At 40.4% G+C, this 18,363-nt stretch overlaps 1 protein-coding gene across 1 annotated transcript in view; it reads left to right on the top strand.

The window, feature by feature from the left end:
• Positions 1-18,363, top strand: part of KLHL1 (kelch like family member 1) — a 445,797-nt gene that overhangs the window by 350,397 nt on the left and 77,037 nt on the right. The gene's annotated exons all lie outside the window — the stretch shown is intronic.

Genomic DNA, 18,363 nt, shown 5'->3' with positions numbered 1-18,363 from the left:
GAGAGAGAGCATATTCTCTAGCTCAGTGGTTCCCAAATTTGTTCCGCCACTTGTGCAGGGAAAGCCCCTGCTGGGCCGGGCTGGTTTGTTTACCTGCCGCGTCTGCAGGTTCGGCCGATCGTGTTCACTGTTCCATGCCAATGGGAGCTGTTGGAAGCAGCGGCCAGTGCGTCCCCTGGGCCTGATTTTGACCTCCATCAATGTAACTCCTTTGATATCCATTGATGTGAGAATATGGTATATTACATTATATATTATATATTCTCATGTCAGTGGAAGTCAATAGTGTTACACCATTGTACAACCAATGAAAGGTCAAAATTAGGTCCATTATGTTCAGTAGCATATAGATACAGGGCTCTTTCTCCTTTCACACCTGTCTTATATCAGGGTAACTCAGGGAATATTTTTGGAGTTACTCTTTACTTAAACTGATGAATGAAAGCCGCCCATTATACTTAAACTAAATGTGATACTTGTGAAGTTTGCTAGATTGGCTACCTTGAAGACTGAAGTTCTCTCTTTATCCACAGAGTAGGTACAGTAGAACCTCAGAGTGATGAACACCTTGGGAATGGAGGCTCTTCACAACTCTGAAAAGTTCATAACGCTGAATAAAACGTTACGGTTGTTCTTTCAAAATTTTACAACTGAACATTGACTTAATACAACTTTGAAACTTTACTATGCCAAAGAAAAATGCTGCTTTCCCTTTATTCTTTAGTAGTTTACATTTAACACACATTTTACTGTATTTGCTGGCGGGGGGGTGATTGTTTTTTTGGGGGGGTGGTCTCTGCTGCTGCCTGATTGTGTACTTCTGGTTCCAAATGAGGTGTGTGGTTGACTGATCAGTTCGTAACTCTGGTGTTTGTAACTCTGGGGTTCTTCTGTATGGTAAAACATAGGCATCATTAGCGCAAGTTATGTTTGCCCTGAAATGACCATAGATGTCAATGGATAATTGTTTTCTTGTCTATTGAATCCCTTACCTTTCTCCTGACACTGTCAATAAGTGTGCCAACCATGCTGATGGTTTTGTGTTACATACACTTCTCCACTGGGAGCTGGATGAAGGCTACCTTAGAGTTGTCAGATGGTAATGACTGAGCTGGATCTGGACTACTGAGTTGTAGGTGGAAGATTCTGAATAAACTTACCTTTTATTTGAGCAACCCCGTCCCCAGTCTACCTCAACACTGTTTTATTATATTTTTTATTTTTTGTCAGTATTAGTTGTTGGCAGGAGATGGGTGGCATGTTTCCCTGCCTGGAGTGAAATTGAGACAAAACTACTGGATAGTTTAAAAAACTAATAATAGTTTGGGTTTTAATTTAATTCATTAGTAATCCTTTGAAATAATTATATACATAAATGTATAATCCTCTGTAAAATAAAATGTATTTTCCTTCCAAGTTTACTGTTTTCCATTGGCAAACTTTGATATTTTTTTTCCTAATGGAAAGCGAGGCATCCTGATTTCATTCCAATTAATTTGTTATTTGTACTTCAGTGGCATTGATGATATAAACAGGATTACACGTAACTTTTGAAATAGTGTAAGTTAACTCTTCTTCTTGAGAGACAAGGGATCACAAAAGGCTGCAACATTTTAAAGTAGGCTTCAAAAATATCCTTTGATTTTAATTCTCTGCTATTAAGCGAAGGATTTTTTTCTCTTAAAGCAATTTAGAGTCCAGAGGACATTCACCATCAGAATATAACATTTATAAGGTGTGGAAAAGCTGACCTATCTGTACTGTGTTCTGGTAATCTTGTCTATTTCGATAGAATCGTTATAGAATCATGGAATCTAGAAATGGAAAAGACCTGTTCGGTCATCTTGTCCATCCCCCTGAGTTACAAGTTGTACTATTGTTTTTCTTTTTGCATTACTTTTGAACTTTGTTTTCTGCATACAGCTTTTTTTTTCTTTAGCATCTTCTGTTTTAAATGACTTTGCAATGATTTCCTGCTGCTTTTTCGTTAGAATACATGTGCATAATCTGATAGTATAGGCTGAGCATAGACTGACTACCTGTGCATATTATCTGAGAGCAGATGATATCAATTTCAAAATGTAATGTTACCTAATTTTCTGAAATAATCAGTAGTTGACGTGGACTGAAGACAAGCTGTTAGTACATGAGAACATTACTGTGTTACATTGGACCAGAAAATAGTGCAGGTTAGAGGTGTATTAAATGCCTTGTGCCACAGATATGATGGACAACTCTCACTAAGGGAAAAATTGTACTCTCTGAAGAGTGTAGGTCTCAAGTGAGTCCATTTACTTCAATGGAGTTATTCCATATTTACACCTGTGTAACAGAACAGAAATTGGTCCTATGAATATTAGAAATTGACTGCCTAATCCATAGTACATAGCAGTGACAATTTGCCCCATAATGTATAAATATAAGAATATAGCTGAAACGTAGGCTCTGTGTTTTAACGAACCGCTGTACAGAATATCTAATGATGCCATACGTGCTGACTCCATGGGTACTCCGGGGCTGGAGTACCCATGGAGGAAAAATGGTGGTTGCAGAGCACCCACCGACAGCCCCCCATCAGCTCCTGCATCTGCGGTGCCTTCCGCTTGCCAGCGACCCCGCTGATCATTGCCTCCCCCCTCCTGTCCATGCCTCCTGTCCACTGCCAACAGCTGTTTTGCGTCGTGCAGGGAGGCTGGAAGACAGGGGGGAGGAGCGAGGATGCGGCACACTTGGGGGGAGGGGGCAGAACTGGGCAGGAAGAGGCGGGGCAGGGGTGGAGTGGGAAGAGGTGGGGCAGGGGTGGGGCCTTGGGGAAAGGGGTAGAGTGGGGACAGGACCTGGGGCAGAGCCGGGGTCGAGCACCCCCCAGCAGTTTGAAAAGTTGGCGCCGGTGAATGATGCATCAGCATTCTGGGTAATCTGACAATTATTCTACTAGTAAAAAATAATTTCTGGATAAAATAATATATTTACAATAGAAAAATATTAAGTTATATGCAGCATTGTCAGTCCCAGGATATCACAGAGACAAGGTGCGTGAGGTAACATCTTTTATTGGACCGACTTCTGTTGGTGAGGGAGACAAGCTTTCAAGCTTGCACGGAGCTTTTTTCAGGTTCCCAGACTTGAAGAAGAGGTATGTGTAAGCTTAAAAGCTACTCTCTCACAAACACGAGTTGGTCTAATAAAAGAGTACCTTGCCCATCTTGTCCCTATATTAAGTTATAGACATGTCTATAGAAATGATCTAGAGAACATTGACTATCTACAATCATTTTGCCTGAGTAGGGGGACTTGACCCTAGATCTTCCACTTCCTGGTGGGTGCCTAATCACTGGAATATAGTGTCATTCTCACTCTCTCTGTGCCAGTGTACAGTGGAACAGCTTCAACAGGAGAGACTGAAGGAGTCACCCATCAGAATAGTTCATAGTGCAGTGGTTAGCGTACTCTCATGAGAGACCCCTATTCAAATTCTTTCTCCCTCTCAGGCCGAAGGGGGGATTTTTTTCCCCACATCCCCAATGAGTATTCTAATCACTGAGCTAAAAGTTGTAAGATGGGCACCACCACACCGCCTAAGTCTCTTTGTGGATCCAGGCCCTAAATCCTCCCCTCAGCATTTACTAATAGGCTCCTAACTCTCCCTATCCATTGTATAGGGAGATTGGGCACCTGACTCGGTAGATTCTCCTAGGTGGCAGGATGCCTAAATGATAGATATTGCAACACTGAGTATAGATCCCATTTATGGATTTGGATGCTGGTCTGATCCTGTTGGGCATTCTCTGTGTTTCTACATAATTAATGAACTCAGCTGTTTTTATTCAAACGCTTAGAGCCAGAGGCTCAGCTGGCATGAGCCAGCCTAGCTTCATTAACCTCAATTGATTTACACCAGCTGAGGATCCAGCCAATTAATAACCGAACTCTCTGGCAGTTTTGGGGGTGTTAGAAATGTAAGACTGAGACTGTAATGTTTGGTGTATATATAATATTGTGATTAGGCTTGGTAAAGAGTAGTCTCATTGCTGGGCGTTGCTATGGATATGGTTTAGCTGGAGAATACTTTTGAAATGTTAGATAGGCAGGGCATTTTAATTCCACTTGATAAAATTAGTGTTGAGACCCTCTCTAGAGATGAGAACATCTCTTTTCCCTAACAGCAAGAGGAAAATGAGTATTATGAAACAAGTTTAAGTAGCTCCTTCATCAGGTTTATTTTGCAAAAATCTTCAGCTGATTCCAAGCAGGGAAAATTTTGTTAATTTAAATATTTTCCTGTGGACTCAAATGAATCAGTCCCCGGAAAGCAATTTTTTCCCTTGCCATTTCAATATTTTGTGGCAATTCTAGCATAACACACATTCCTTTGCCATAAATTCCTATATTTTATGTCTATTTCAGTTAATTGGCAGCAGATAATTGTAATGATCCTTTCATTTTCTTCAAGAGAATGCTTATTACATATTATATCAAGTTCTTAATGGCTGTTAACAATATTCTTGATCCTTTTTTATTATTGTAATCACAGTCCATAACCATATGATAGGAAGTCTGTCAATGTTTGCACTGGATTAAATCTGCATGCCATGAGAACATAGTCTAATCACTTATTTCCTTATCAGCAATTGTTTAATGAGCTCAGCAGTATTCACTGTTAGACATGTGTATGACACTTGCTCCTTATGCTGAGTCAACAAGAAAACATCGTGAGCATGAGGAAAATGATGTAATTTTAAACTTATGTTTTCATCTGTGTGAAATGACAAAACATTGATTCTCTTATGGAATTCATTCCTTTTGGCTTTACTTTTACTCTTGCTATTTGACAATTCTCAGAAAAAATATTTACATATTTAAAAATCTTTAATGCAGGTATTGATGAATTAGAGAAACCAAACTGAATAAGAAGGTAGAAACCACGTATAGAGTAGCTCTTAAAATCTTTCAGTCTACTTAGGTATTTCTGAACAAGAATGTTTTGATATCTGTCCATCTGTTTTTGAAAAAAGTGTTGTGCCCTATAATAGGGATGTAGCAGATTATTCCCTCCTGTCTTCCTCCCTTCTCCTCCCCCACCCTCTTAACCTCCAAGCACAAGAAAGAAGCCCCTGAAGACTTGTGCCTCAAAGGTGCATGTCTGAGGCACAAAGCCTGCTTAGATGGTGCTGTTTCTGCACTGCATTTTGTTCAGGTTAGTGCTTAAAGGTACAATCTATCCCTATATATCTTGTAGCCCAGTAGAATAGTATTTTGGATTAATTTTGCTTTAATTAATTTTAAAAGTATCCCAGTGTTGCCAACCCCAAAGGTTCAAAAATCATGGGTCAAGTTCCAAAACATCTTGAGATCACCTTACAAATCATGAGATTCTAAAACAAACCCCAACAACGCTGGGTTCTTTTATGTACCTTTTTATTTTTAGCCATTAGGATACTCTTGGGTTATGTTTATAAGCTTTCTTTATAGCCATTAGGGCTATTCAAAATGAAATGAAAGCTGGGATTATCATGCATTCACATAAGTCCAGGAACTGAGTGTTTAAGAGATACACAAAATGTAGCAAGATTCATGATAAAATTGTGAGAGTTGGAAACATGATATCCTAGTCTAAAAGGTAAAATGTTCTATCATGAAATGTATTCGAAAATGTGTGTCCAATCTGTGGCTTGGGGCCACTCTGACAGTTCTAAATTGTGGTCCTCGAGGGAGACAGCTAAGAAAAAAAATTGCATTTTATTACAAGTTTAAAGTGTTTTCCCTGAGCCACTCCTTGTGACTTTAAATTGAAGTGTCTGAATCAGCTCTGTCACTATAGGGAAGTTGACAGGGGCACTGCAAATGCCAAATGCCTCTCACCACTCCATCTGATCTCAAAATAGTGTCTCTACTGTGAGCTGAGAGTACTTTGAGCAGCTCCATTCCTTTTTCTGCTACAGCTGCTCAGCAACATCTCTACTACCACCTGTTGCCTTTCAGGGAAGGGAAAAGAGATGCTCTGGTTGCTCCACGGCTTGCTTGCCTGCCTGCTGGTCTGTAGGAACTCATGGAGAGCAAGTTTGGAGCTTGACTGACATTGGTAAAGGATGGCTTCCCACCTCCCATGTTGCCGCTTGCAATTAATTTTAAGCAGAAGCTTAAAAAGAATTAAAAAACCACTAAGGTAGTTCAGGTTGTCCTAACACATACATGCACATACATGCCTTATCCATATTTGAAAAACAAAGTGTGTTTATCAAATGAGGTAGCAAACACTTGTTAATTAAACAGCACTTGGCATCTAGTTGTAGACAAAGGCAACAGTATTTAACAACATTAGCTGGTCTTTCTCAACATCTAATTTTCCCAGTGTAGACAAGGCCACTAATGAGACCCTGGCTATGGTGTCAAACTGGTTGTTTGTGATGTGTCCAGTGCCCACTTTGAGGGAGGATGAGACCACTTATCTACAGTATCATCCCAGGTTTCTGAAACTGAAGGAAACATATTTAAGATAAAATGACAGTGATTTTCATTTTCAGCAGTCTTTTTCTTTTACATATATTTTTACTTTTTTATTCATTTTTAAGAACTCTTTTCACAGTGGAAGACACTGCAGGGTTTGTTTAACATAGCGAGTAGACCTGATTTGGTTTAGTGCACTGGACCGGGCCCCATAGTTTATTCTTGTAGCCATTCTAGTAATCACCTGTCATGTTTATTGCTTAAGTATGATTACACTGCTGCCGTCTAATTTGAAGAGAGCCCTTATTGCAGTCTATTATATGTTCATAAACTCCTCAGGAGTTTAGAATAAATCTGCTTTTGTTTGTTCACTGTTTTTTAATTCAATATTAGGTAACATCATCACTAGCAACCATAGGTCACTCACTTCACGAAGAGGTAAGGATCAAATATACAAGTAATAAAGATGGAAATTGTTCAGAGGCCTGGGAGGAAAACATATCCTTGGGAACTGAAGCATTTGGGAGTATGGAGGGATTTCACAGCATCAGGAGAATGTCATACCCCATATGTAAGACAGGGTTTGTCATGGTCTATACTTTGATAGGAAATGTTCAGTGAAAACCCACAAGCTATAGGAAATCATGACAAGGATGGTATCTGCCCCTTTGAGTCAGGAGTTGGAGGCACTGTGCTTCTAGAAGTGTTGTCAATCAGACGAAACATAAAGCCAACATCCTGACATCTCTAATGACCATCTTGGGCACTGTCAACAAGAACAGAGGTGACATTGCTGGTGTTTTGGCCAAAAGCCATTTCTGGCTACCTAAACTTTTTCTCTTTAATTTCTTTATGTGAAATTATGGTTCATCTCCAATCCTAGTAAACTGTTGTGTATTGTTGAAGTTAAATAGTTAACTTACTGTTGAATAGTTGACATGCTTCACCCTAGAAGAGTAAATTTCAGGGGTGGGTGAAATCACTATTTTATCTACAGCAATGCCCTGCTAAGTCACACAAGGGTTGGAGGGGTAAGGTGTCATTTTCACTGTAGGGACCCTTGCTATCTTGCAGAACAGAATGGTTCATAGTGGCCAAGGGAGAAAGCACAGTGAGGCATATGTAACACTTGCTCTGAGAAGGATCATCTTGCAACTTCTATGGGCTCAAGTTGCCACCACCACAGCTTAAATTCAGGGGGACCAAGAGTCTAACCATGCTCCAATTAGCTCCCTGGGACTACGGTGGATGAGCAAGCACAGCAGCTGGTCTTCCATAATAGCACTCCTTTGAGCAATAGGTTGTAATGTGCCGTGCTGCTGTGCTGTTTCTTCCTCATCTATCACACAGATGCAGTGGAAGGCAGAGTTTTCCCTGGGGTTTATGTGCCTTAGGATTTTTTTTTTTTTTTTGGCTGAAAGGCCTGTGTTACTGGCCTTTTCACCAGAGTAATAAGCAGGGGCTGAAGAAGCCATGGTGCAGATCCAACCCCCTAATGGAGGGAAGTTTGCTAAATGCTTGGCATGATCCATTGAAATTGCACAGTTTAAAGCTTCCCATCTTTGCTTTCAGATAACCACATAGTATAAACTGGCTTTTCTGAAAAATGCAACTAATTTATAGAACTAGTCAGTACAACAATGGACAGTGGTAAAAGGAGGGAAGAGGAGGAGGAGGATTTATCTTTATTTCTTCCCACCCTCCTCTCCCCGCAGATTCTTTGGAATAGTTCTCTGACTTGGCTCATTGTGGGATCACATAAGGTATATTAATTTATAAACAGTTCCATTAGGCTAACTCTGAGATAAAGGTACAGATAGAGTTATGGAGACTCTGCGTTACTCAAGATACAGTCACAATATTTCTGAATAAAGTGAATTATTAGGCAAGTTTTACATGTCTGCAATTTTATCACTCTCCCAGGAATTCAGAAGTTTCTTTAATTTATTTTGAAAACCCTCAGGGCCCAGATATTTAATAAAGGCTCCTTCGCTTCCCAGCACTCACCCACATCCAACCGCCCTTGGTAACTTTTCCCTGAATAAAGGAAAACTGCACATTGCATTTGTGTCCTTCTATAATCCATCACACATGCATATTCTGCTGTGTTTAATTTTTGATTTCAGAATTTTTTCTAAAGAACTAGTAACTTTTGGATTATGATTTAATTGCACCACCAAACAGCAAGATAAGTTGGACTTCGAGTCAGGCAGCTTATATTAAGACATAAACATTATCAATAATAGCGAGCGATATGTAAAAAATTACAAAGGAAGTATAATTATTTATTTATAAATGTTCCCTCTTTTTATGTTCATGCCTGTGGAAAAAGGACTTCTCCCAGAATATTTTGAATATTCTGTAATAAGTATATTTTAATGCAATGTATTTTTGAAGTGAGTTACCTAATACAAAGGTATTTAGGCCAAGACACACTCTGAATTAAAACGAGAGGAGTGAGCCTTAACTCACCACCACCATCACCAGCAAACATTTCACCCAGTAAAGTTCTAAATGAAACTAAAGGCAGACTGATACTACAAATTGACGTTGGCACAGCTGCACCACTTTAATGAAGATGCTCTAAACCAATGGGAGAGAACTCTCATAGAATCATAGAATATCAGGGATGAAAGGGACCTCAGGAGGTCATCTCGTCCAACCCCCTGCTCAAAGCAGGACCAATCCCCAACTAAATCATCCCAGCCAGGGCTTTGTCAAGCCTGACCTTAAAAACTTCTAAGGATGGAGATTCCACCACGTCCCTAGGCAACGCATTCCAGTGTTTCATCACCCTCCTAGTGAAAAAGGTTTTCCTAATATCCAACCTAAACCTCCCCCATTGCAACTTGAGACCATTGCTCCTCATTCTGTCATCTGCTACCACTGAGAACAGACTAGATCCATCCTCTTTGGAACCCCCTTTCAGGTAGTTGAAAGCTGCTATCAAATCCCCCCTCATTCTTCTCTTCCGCAGACGAAACAATCCCAGTTCATAGATTCATAGATATCCAGGTCAGAAGGGACCATTACGATCATCCAGTCTGACCTCCCGCACAACACAGACCACAGAACTTCACCCACCACTCCTGAAAAAAACCTCTCACCTATGTCTGTGCTATCGAAGTCCTCAAATTGTGGTTTAAAGACTTCAAGGAGCAGAGAATCTTCCAGACCAGAACTGCACACAGTATTCCAGGTGAGGTCTCACCAGTGCCTTGTATAACGGTACTAAAAGTTCCCTCAGCCTCTCCTCATAAGTCATGTGTTCCAGTCCCCTAATCATTTTTGTTGCCCTCTGTTGGACTCTTTCCAATTTTTCCACATCCTTCTTGTAGTGTGGGACCCAAAACTGGACACAGTACTCCAGATGAGGCCTCACCAATGTCGAATAGAGGGGAATGATCACGTCCCTCGATCTGCTGGCAATGCCCCTACTTATACAACCCAAAATGCCATTGGCCTTCTTGCAACAACGGCACACTGTTCACTCATATCCAGCTTCTCGTCCACTGTAACCCGTAGGCCCTTTTCTGCAGAACTGCTGCCTAGCCATCTGATCCCTAGTCTGTAGCAGTGCATGGGATTCTTCTATCCTAAGTGCAGGACTCTGCACTTGTCCTTGTTGAACCTCATCAGATTTCTTTTGGCCCAATCCTCTAATTTGTCTAGGGCCCTCTGTATCCTATCCCTACCCTCCAGCATATCTACCTCTCCTTCCAGTGTAGTGTCATCTGCAAACTTGCTGAGGGTGCAATCCACACCATCCTCCAGATCATTAATGAAGATATTGAACAAAACCGGTTCGAGGACCAACCCTTGGGGCTCTCCACTTAATACCGGCTGCCAACTAGACATCAAGCCATTGATCACTACCCATTAAGCCCGACGATCTAGCCAGCTTTCTATCCACCTTATTGTCCATTCATCCAACCTATACTTCTTTAACTTACTGGCAAGAATACTGTGGGAGACCGTGTCAAAAGCTTTGCTAAAGTCAAGGAACAACATGTCCACTGCTTTCCCCTCGTCCACAGAGCCAGTTATCTCGTCATAGAAGGCAATTAGATTAGTCAGGCATGACTTGCCCTTTGTGAATCCATGCTGACTGTTGCTGATCACTTTCCTCTCCTCTAAGTGCTTCAGAATTGATTCCTTGAGGAGCTGCTCCATGATTTTTCCAGGGACTGAGGTGAGGCTGATTGGCCTGTAGTTCCCAGGATCCTCCTTCTTCCCTTTTTTAAAGATGGGCACTACATTAGCCTTTTTCCAGTCGTCCGGGACCTCCCACGATCACCATGAGTTTTCAAAGATAATGGCCAATGGCTCTGCAATCACATATGCCAACTCCTTTAGCACTCTTGGATGCAGCGCATCCGGCCCCATGGACTTGTGCTCGTCCAGCTTTTCTAAATAGTCCTGAACCACTTCTTTCTTCACAGAGGGCTGGTAACCTCCTCCCCGTGCTGTGCTGCCCAGTGCAGCAGTCTCGGAGCTGACCTTGTTCGTGAAGACAGAGGCAAAAAAAGCATTAAGTACATTAGCTTTTTCCACATCATCTGTCACTAGGTTGCCTTCCTCATTCAGTAAGGGGCCCACACTTTCCTTGAGTTTCTTCATACCTGAAGAAACCCTTCTTGTTACTCTTAAAATCTCTTGCTAGCTGCTGTAGGCTTCGTAATTCCATCTCCACAAGAGGCAGTAGCCATGTTGGCAGGAGAAGCTCTCCCATCAACATAGCGCTGTCAACCTGGGGACTATGTCGCTCCAGGGTGTGGATTTTTCATACCCCTGAATGATGTAGTTATGCTGAAGTAAGTATGTAATGTAGACCAAGCCTGTGGTTATACATTAAGGCTCCAATCCTGCAAAAACTGATGCATATGCTTTACTTTAAGCATATGAGAAGTTCCATTGGGGTTACATATATGCTAAAGTTATGCATATGCATAACTGTTTACAGGATTGAGGCCAATTTTGTTATACGTTAGGGAGTAAGGGTAAAAATCACCCCATATGCAAAAGGCCCACAAAAGTCCTATGCGCCCCTTATTTTCCGTTTAAGACTCATTTTGAGATCTTAAGTCACACTTCGGCCTGGTGCTGGTCCTATGCACAGTGATGAATTTCACTCATACCAAATTATCTAGTAGTATTCAGCAAAATTCTGAATAACTGGTAATATATACCATCAAGCTCTCTGGAGTGTCTCAGGAATGTGAGGGCCAACCTCAGGGTGGACTGTTAAGAAGCAGGGCACACATCCCAAATTGTTTGTGAGTTCTACACTTAGATTTCATCAACCAATTATCAAATGTAAACTCCACAGACACTGTAAGAGCCTCAACATGGTGTCACAGACAGTCCCCTTGGGTACTCCAGTCTGTGTTGCCACCCAGGTCAGCTTGACTTTGTGATAGATGGCGCCTTGGACCGTACACCAAAAATCACAACAAAATGCAGGTTACTCCTAGTCCCAAAGGACCAGTCACTTACCCCGGAACAATTGTACTTTAGATCTTACACCAAAGACATCGCTTGTAGCCAATCCTATAATAAATTAATTAAAGATTTATTAACTAAGAAAGAGAAATAAGAGAGTTATTTGTAGATGAACACACACACACACACACAAATTAGTTACAGTCTTAGGTTCAAAAGGCAATAGAGGCTGCTGTAATGTGCAAGCTCTATATGTCCTCTAGAGCAGTGGTTCTCAAACTTGGGCCGCCGCTTGTTCAGGGAAAGCCCCTGGCGGGCCGGGCTGGTTTGTTTACTGGCTGTGTCCACAGATTCGACGATCGCGGCTCCCGCTGGCCGCAGTTTGCCACTCCAGGCCAATGGGGGCTGCGGGAAGCGGCGCGGGCCGAGGGATCTGCTGGCTGCCCTTCCTGCAGCCCCCATTGGCCTGGAGTGGTGAACAGCGGCCAGTGGGAGCTGTGATCGGCCAAACCTGCAGACGCAGCAGGTAAATAGACTGGCCCAGCCCGCCAGGGGCTTTCCCTGAACAAGTGGCGGCCCTAGTTTGAGAATCACTGCTCTAGAGGCCCAGCCTATGTAGCTGGTCATCCATTGCTTATGCTTAGACGTCTAGCCCTCCAAAAGTCCCAGCAGCATAGAGATCAGTTTCTGCTTGTCAGGGATTTTTGTTCCCTTCCCCCAGAGTTCAAGATGATAAAATGAGTCCTTGTGCATGTCACCTCTACATGGGTGTGGGGGGAGCAATCAACAAAGTCTTTTGTCCTCTCATGTTCCACAATGGTTTGCCTGGTGTCTCTGGGCCTTCTTTTGTTGGCCAGGAGCTAACACTTCCAGTGGTAAACTAATATTTCACACTTGTTAATGCTTCTCTCCTAACAGTGGGAGTTTACAGTTTCAGAGCAAACCCTTAAATATTACTGTATATCATGGGATACAGATATTATAAGTGAAATTAATGCATGCAGCAATTTACAAGCATTTCATATAGTTTAAACACTAATCACATTTTTATAAATCTAATACCTATTTTACCAATACTAAAACAGGGGTGAGCCAGACTGAACTCCAGCTATGCATTGGTCAATGTTCAGTTGAGGCCTAAAGGCTTTGGCATGAGCTGGCACTGGTCTGCCAGTGCCAGAGATACAGCCAAAGCTAAATGAGAAGTTAAAGAGCTAATAGAGCAGTGCATGATACAGCCACATGTATTTGATTATTAGTGCTGCAGAATGTTAGTACTATTACCACTTTTTAATAAAAGAACAAATCCCCACAGTTAGACATCCTCATGAAGCTGAACATACTAATTAGATGGGGTACTTTTTTTTTTTTCCCAAAATCACCAAATCTTCAACTTCAAAAAATGACTTAGGTACTTAGGAGTCTAAGTCTAATTGAAATTCAGTGGGATTTCAGAGCCATATTTTCAAAAGTATCCACGCTCCTAAAGAAGCCCATGGGAACCTAGTGGGATTTGCAAAAGCACTTATGTGGCTACCTTCCATTGAAATCAATGGGAGTTAGGTGCTGAGGTGCTTTTGAAAATCCCATCACATATCTACCTGCCTCATTAGGTGCCTAAATACCTTTAAAAATCTTGCACTAGGGTCCTAACTGCCTAAATCCCTTTTGAAAATGTGAAGTTGGCTCCTAAGTCTTTTAGGCCCATTGAAAATGTTACCTATCATCTTTTCTTTTGTAACCCCTTTTGGACCCAAGTGGCTACCTAGAAATTTGAGGTCTTGTAGGTTGCACCAATTGGTGATCGAGCCAGGTATTTCTCTGATGTCATTTTTTTTGTTTCTGATGAATGCACAAAGTTCTGTTCCCCTGAACACAGGAGGAATAAAACAGGAGACAATTTTTTTCTTGCTCTTAGCTCCCAGCCTCCTTCAGACAGCACCTGACCCAAAAACTCTCTAGGCTTGTCCCATGGCCTCACACGATGTTCGTCTGCTGCGTCTGGGGCTTCTTTCTGAGTCTGTTTCTGTGTGCTTCTCTCTCTCTCGCTTCCCAAAACAATACCCAGTGAAGACTTCCACCCACATAGTTATGCTTCCTGGGCAAACTCTAATATGTTTTTGTTTTAGATGGGAGCTGCTAGAAAGTTGCTTAACTGTTTCTTTTAGCTATCTTAAATGAATGCCAGTGATTACACCCACCAGCTTCAATTACGTTTCTCCCAACTCAAAACACTACAGTATTTTTAAAAAATCTTTGCTATTGTAATCATAAGATTTTGGAGCAAACACTTACACTTAAGATGGAGAATGTGCTCTTGATTAAATAAGTTTATGAAAATGTTGCTCTACCTCTAATCATAATTATTTCCATTTTCTATAAAGATATTTTGACAATTCTATTCTGAAAATAAACCTTTTCTCTTTTTAAATGATAGTTGTTTCTGTTTCTAAAATAGACAGTAGGCTGATACACACTGGAAAGATTGAAGACTGCACTTCAAACACTTATTTGCTTATACTGTTGACATATAGGGTCAAGATAATATTAATAAGTCTGCCTACAAGATTTATATCTGCCTTTAAGAAAAGTTGCTGATAGTGAGAAAAACAGTTTTAAATTATGGAATACAATGTGAGGTCCCCACTTCATGAAAGCACTTAAGCACATATGTGATTAACTTTAAGCATGTGCTTGAGTCACATTAAAGTAGATGGGATTCAAGCACACGCTTATGTGTTTTACTGAACAGGGATGGTTTCTTGAATTGTGGCTGAGATGAGAAGTGCCTGCAGGCTATAGGATAGACCTCAAACCTGCATTTTGCTAGAGTTCCTGATTTCATTCATAAGCAGCAAAGAGTTCTGTTTCTGGGAAGATAAGTAGGAAAGGAAAGACGGTGAGAAGCAGCAGGGGTCATATATCACAGTGATGGATTTGAATATAAAAGTGGACAGAATAGAATGAGGTAATGTGAAATGAACTGGCACTGAGGAGAAAGGGAAAATAAGTGTCTGGTCCTCTGGAAGTGGGGCAAAACTTCTTCCTAACCTGGAGCACTATCATCTCTGGCCATGAAGTAAAGAGTATACATGTCAAAATCAGGCATAGCACAGGCATTGCAATGAGGTCATAGATCTTTTCCTACTATTAGGCTTAAAATAGTTTAAGCCAAATACCGCAATTTTGGTTGAAATTCAGCCCAGTATTGATTTGAATCCAAATTTCAGTATAGTCCTATTTAAAACCAGTCTTTTTAAAAGGGGGAGGGCACTTGAGGGGGAAAAGGCAAAATGCTTTTATCCCTTCCGAGAGAGTTTTTAGGTTGTAAGCAGGAGATGGAAATGCATTTTAGAAATTGTAATTAGGCAAAAATTTAAAAAAGCCCACAACTTTTCGTACAGATTTTATTTCTCATATTAACTCCACTAATCATTTACAACAGATTTCTTTATGGAGAGAATCAGAATGAACAGCTGCAGCTTTTTATTAATGCTGAGGTAACTTAGATCTTTCTAGAGTGATGTATATGTGTGATTGGAGGTTAATAATAAAAGCATAAATCATTGGTGGTTTTTTTTATATTTTTATTTATACACTTTGGAAAATATCCACAAATATTTTGTCTATTCAAGTTGTCATATGAAAAATACAAAGTAGAGTATATGTCAAACAAAACAAAGTCATCATTTAAATAAATACAAGATAGAGATTTCAAGTATTTAATTGATTAAATCTAGAGATTTAAGACAAGTGGAAAAACAAAATATTGCTACTCAACATCAGCATATCATTGTCTATCAATCCAGCATTAAGCCTTAGGTAAATTTATCATGAATTCAATCAGCCAGGGAATTAAATTCAAAATAATAATAAATAAGTTACTTTTGGCCACCAGGAAAAAAAATCTATTATCATAGAATCATAGAATATCAGGGTTGGAAGGGACCCCAGAAGGTCATCTAGTCCAACCCCCTGCTCGAAGGAGGACCAATTCCCAGTTAAATCATCCCAGCCAGGGCTTTGTCAAGCCTGACCTTAAAAACCTCTAAGGAAGGAGATTCTACCACCTCCCTAGGTAACGCATTATTATGAATGAAAGAATTTTTAAAACACAACTGTTTGGTGAAAAGAAAAAAAAAACTTTATTTTTAAATTATTATTTTATGACTTAATGCCAAAATTCGCAATTAATAATGTAACCACTCCTACTATTCAACTAATAAAAAAGATAGATATAGAAATTCCAATAAAGCTGTCCACTGGAGCAAAAACACACCAGAGCACATTGAAACAGGTAAAGATCAAACCAAAGATCTCAAACAGTTTGATAATGAGAGCCTATAATGAGGAACTGATTGAACATGGGAATTATGCAGATTAAAAATGCAATTTATGGGGTGAATATAGACACTGTTCTACTTAATATATCTTATGGGAAAGAATCTTTACTTTATGCAACCTTATGAAGAACTATGTTCATTGAGACACATTTTTAGTGAAATATTCAGCAGAAATAACACAAAGTCAATGACAGGTTTCAGAGAAGCAGCCATGTTAGTCTGAATCCTCAAAAAGAAAAGGAGTACCTGTGGCACCTTAGAGACTAACACATTTATTTGAGCATAAGCTTTCGTGAGCTACAGCTCCCTTCATCGAGTTCCACAGACACAGCAGATAAGAAAAGTTGTAATTTAGGAAAATCATATTTCTGGCAAATGAGGGGCTCAGTTAAAAGACACTGCTTGTCCACTGGTGAACACCACAAGATCAGTACTAATGCTCATTGGACCTGGGAGAGGGGGTGATTTTGAGGCTAATGGTAACCTATCTTTAGGCTTCTATTTTGAAACCTTTGGCCTTACTTGTTAAACACTGAAAATGAGTTAGGGACCGTCCAAGACTCAAATGTAAGCATAAGGCTTAATCAAAGAGTTCACAATCTACCCAGAAGGGAAATAAACTTAGATTTTATTTTATCTTTAATTTGATCACATGACAGTAAGTCCAGAGTGTCCTCAGGCAAAGCACAAAGCATTGGAAAGCAGAAAAGCAAATCCAAATAAAAGCGTTGCTCCTGCATTAATACCATGTGTATGCACACCTGTACCCATGCGGTTCTCACTGTTGTTTCATTCACAAAGAGTGATGTTGAATGCAGTTTAAGTGGAACCAGTGGCATTTTATTAAACCCTGAGGATGGCGCTGTCCATGTGGCTGAACAGCTTTCCAGTTCCCTTGGTGTCCCATTAATAAAGGTCCATCTAGGGACTTTGGTCCTTTTGACTCCAGTTCCACTGATCATGATGCATCTTCCCTATTGGACAAACATTTAAATATAAACTTTAAAAGAAAATGATGCCCAGGCCCCCACCCTATGTGTCTTCAGCCAGAGGTTGCTAGCACATACTTGAACTGGAGTCAGAGTAGCAGCCGTGTTAGTCTGTATCTGCAAAAAGAACAGGAGTACTTGTGGCACCTTAGAGACTAACAAATTTATTAGAGCATAAGCTTTCATGGCTACAGCCCACTTCATCGGATGCATAGAATGGAGCATATAGTAAGAAGATATATATATCTTTAAATCTGTTACTGAGTGGCCAGAGAGGTTGAAGTGTTCTCCTACCTGTTTTTGAATGTTATGATTCCTGATGTCAGATTTGTGTCCATTTATTCTTTTGCGTAGAATAAATAGACACAAATGGACACAAATCTGACATCAGGAATCATATATATGCAATTTGTGTCTATTTATGTCCATTTGTGTCTATTTATTCTACGCAAAAGAATAAATGGACACATATCTGACATCAGGAATCATAACATTCAAAAACAGGTAGGAGAACACTTCAACCTCTCTGGCCACTCAGTAACAGATTTAAAGGTGGCAATTTTGCAACAGAAAAGCTTCAAAAACAGACTCCAACAAGAAACTGCTGAGCTTGAATTAATATGCAAATTAGATACCATTAACTTGGGTTTGAATAGAGACTGGGAGTGGCTGGGTCATTACACATATTGAATCTATTTCCCCATGTTAAGTATCCTCACACCTTCTTGTCAACTGTCTAAATGGGCCATCTTGATTATCACTACAAAGGTTTTTTTCTCCTGCTGATAATAGCTCATCTTAATTAATTAGCCTCTTACTCCACTTTTTCATGTTCTCTGTATGTGTGTATATCTATCTATCTATATCTATATGTTCCATTCTATGTATCTGATGAAGTGGGCTATAGCCCATGAAAGCTTATGCTCTAATAAATTTGTTAGTCTCTAAAGTGTCACAAGTACTCCTCTTCTTTTTGAACTGGAGTCTCATCTTTACCACAGACTTAGTCAGGTTACATAGATTTTGAGAGACTTTGACCCCCACATCAGGCAACCACACTAGGAGTGACCTATCTCTGTCTCCCTGTCACCTTCTCCAAATCTAGCAAACTCTCTCACTGTGGAGCTTCCTCCCTCCCTGTT

This window comes from Chelonia mydas, chromosome 1 (assembly GCF_015237465.2).
Source record: "Chelonia mydas isolate rCheMyd1 chromosome 1, rCheMyd1.pri.v2, whole genome shotgun sequence".
In the NCBI taxonomy this organism is placed as follows: domain Eukaryota; kingdom Metazoa; phylum Chordata; order Testudines; family Cheloniidae; genus Chelonia; species Chelonia mydas.
The sequence above is the reverse complement of the archived record's forward strand: the minus strand, read 5'-3'. Positions and strand labels throughout refer to the sequence as shown.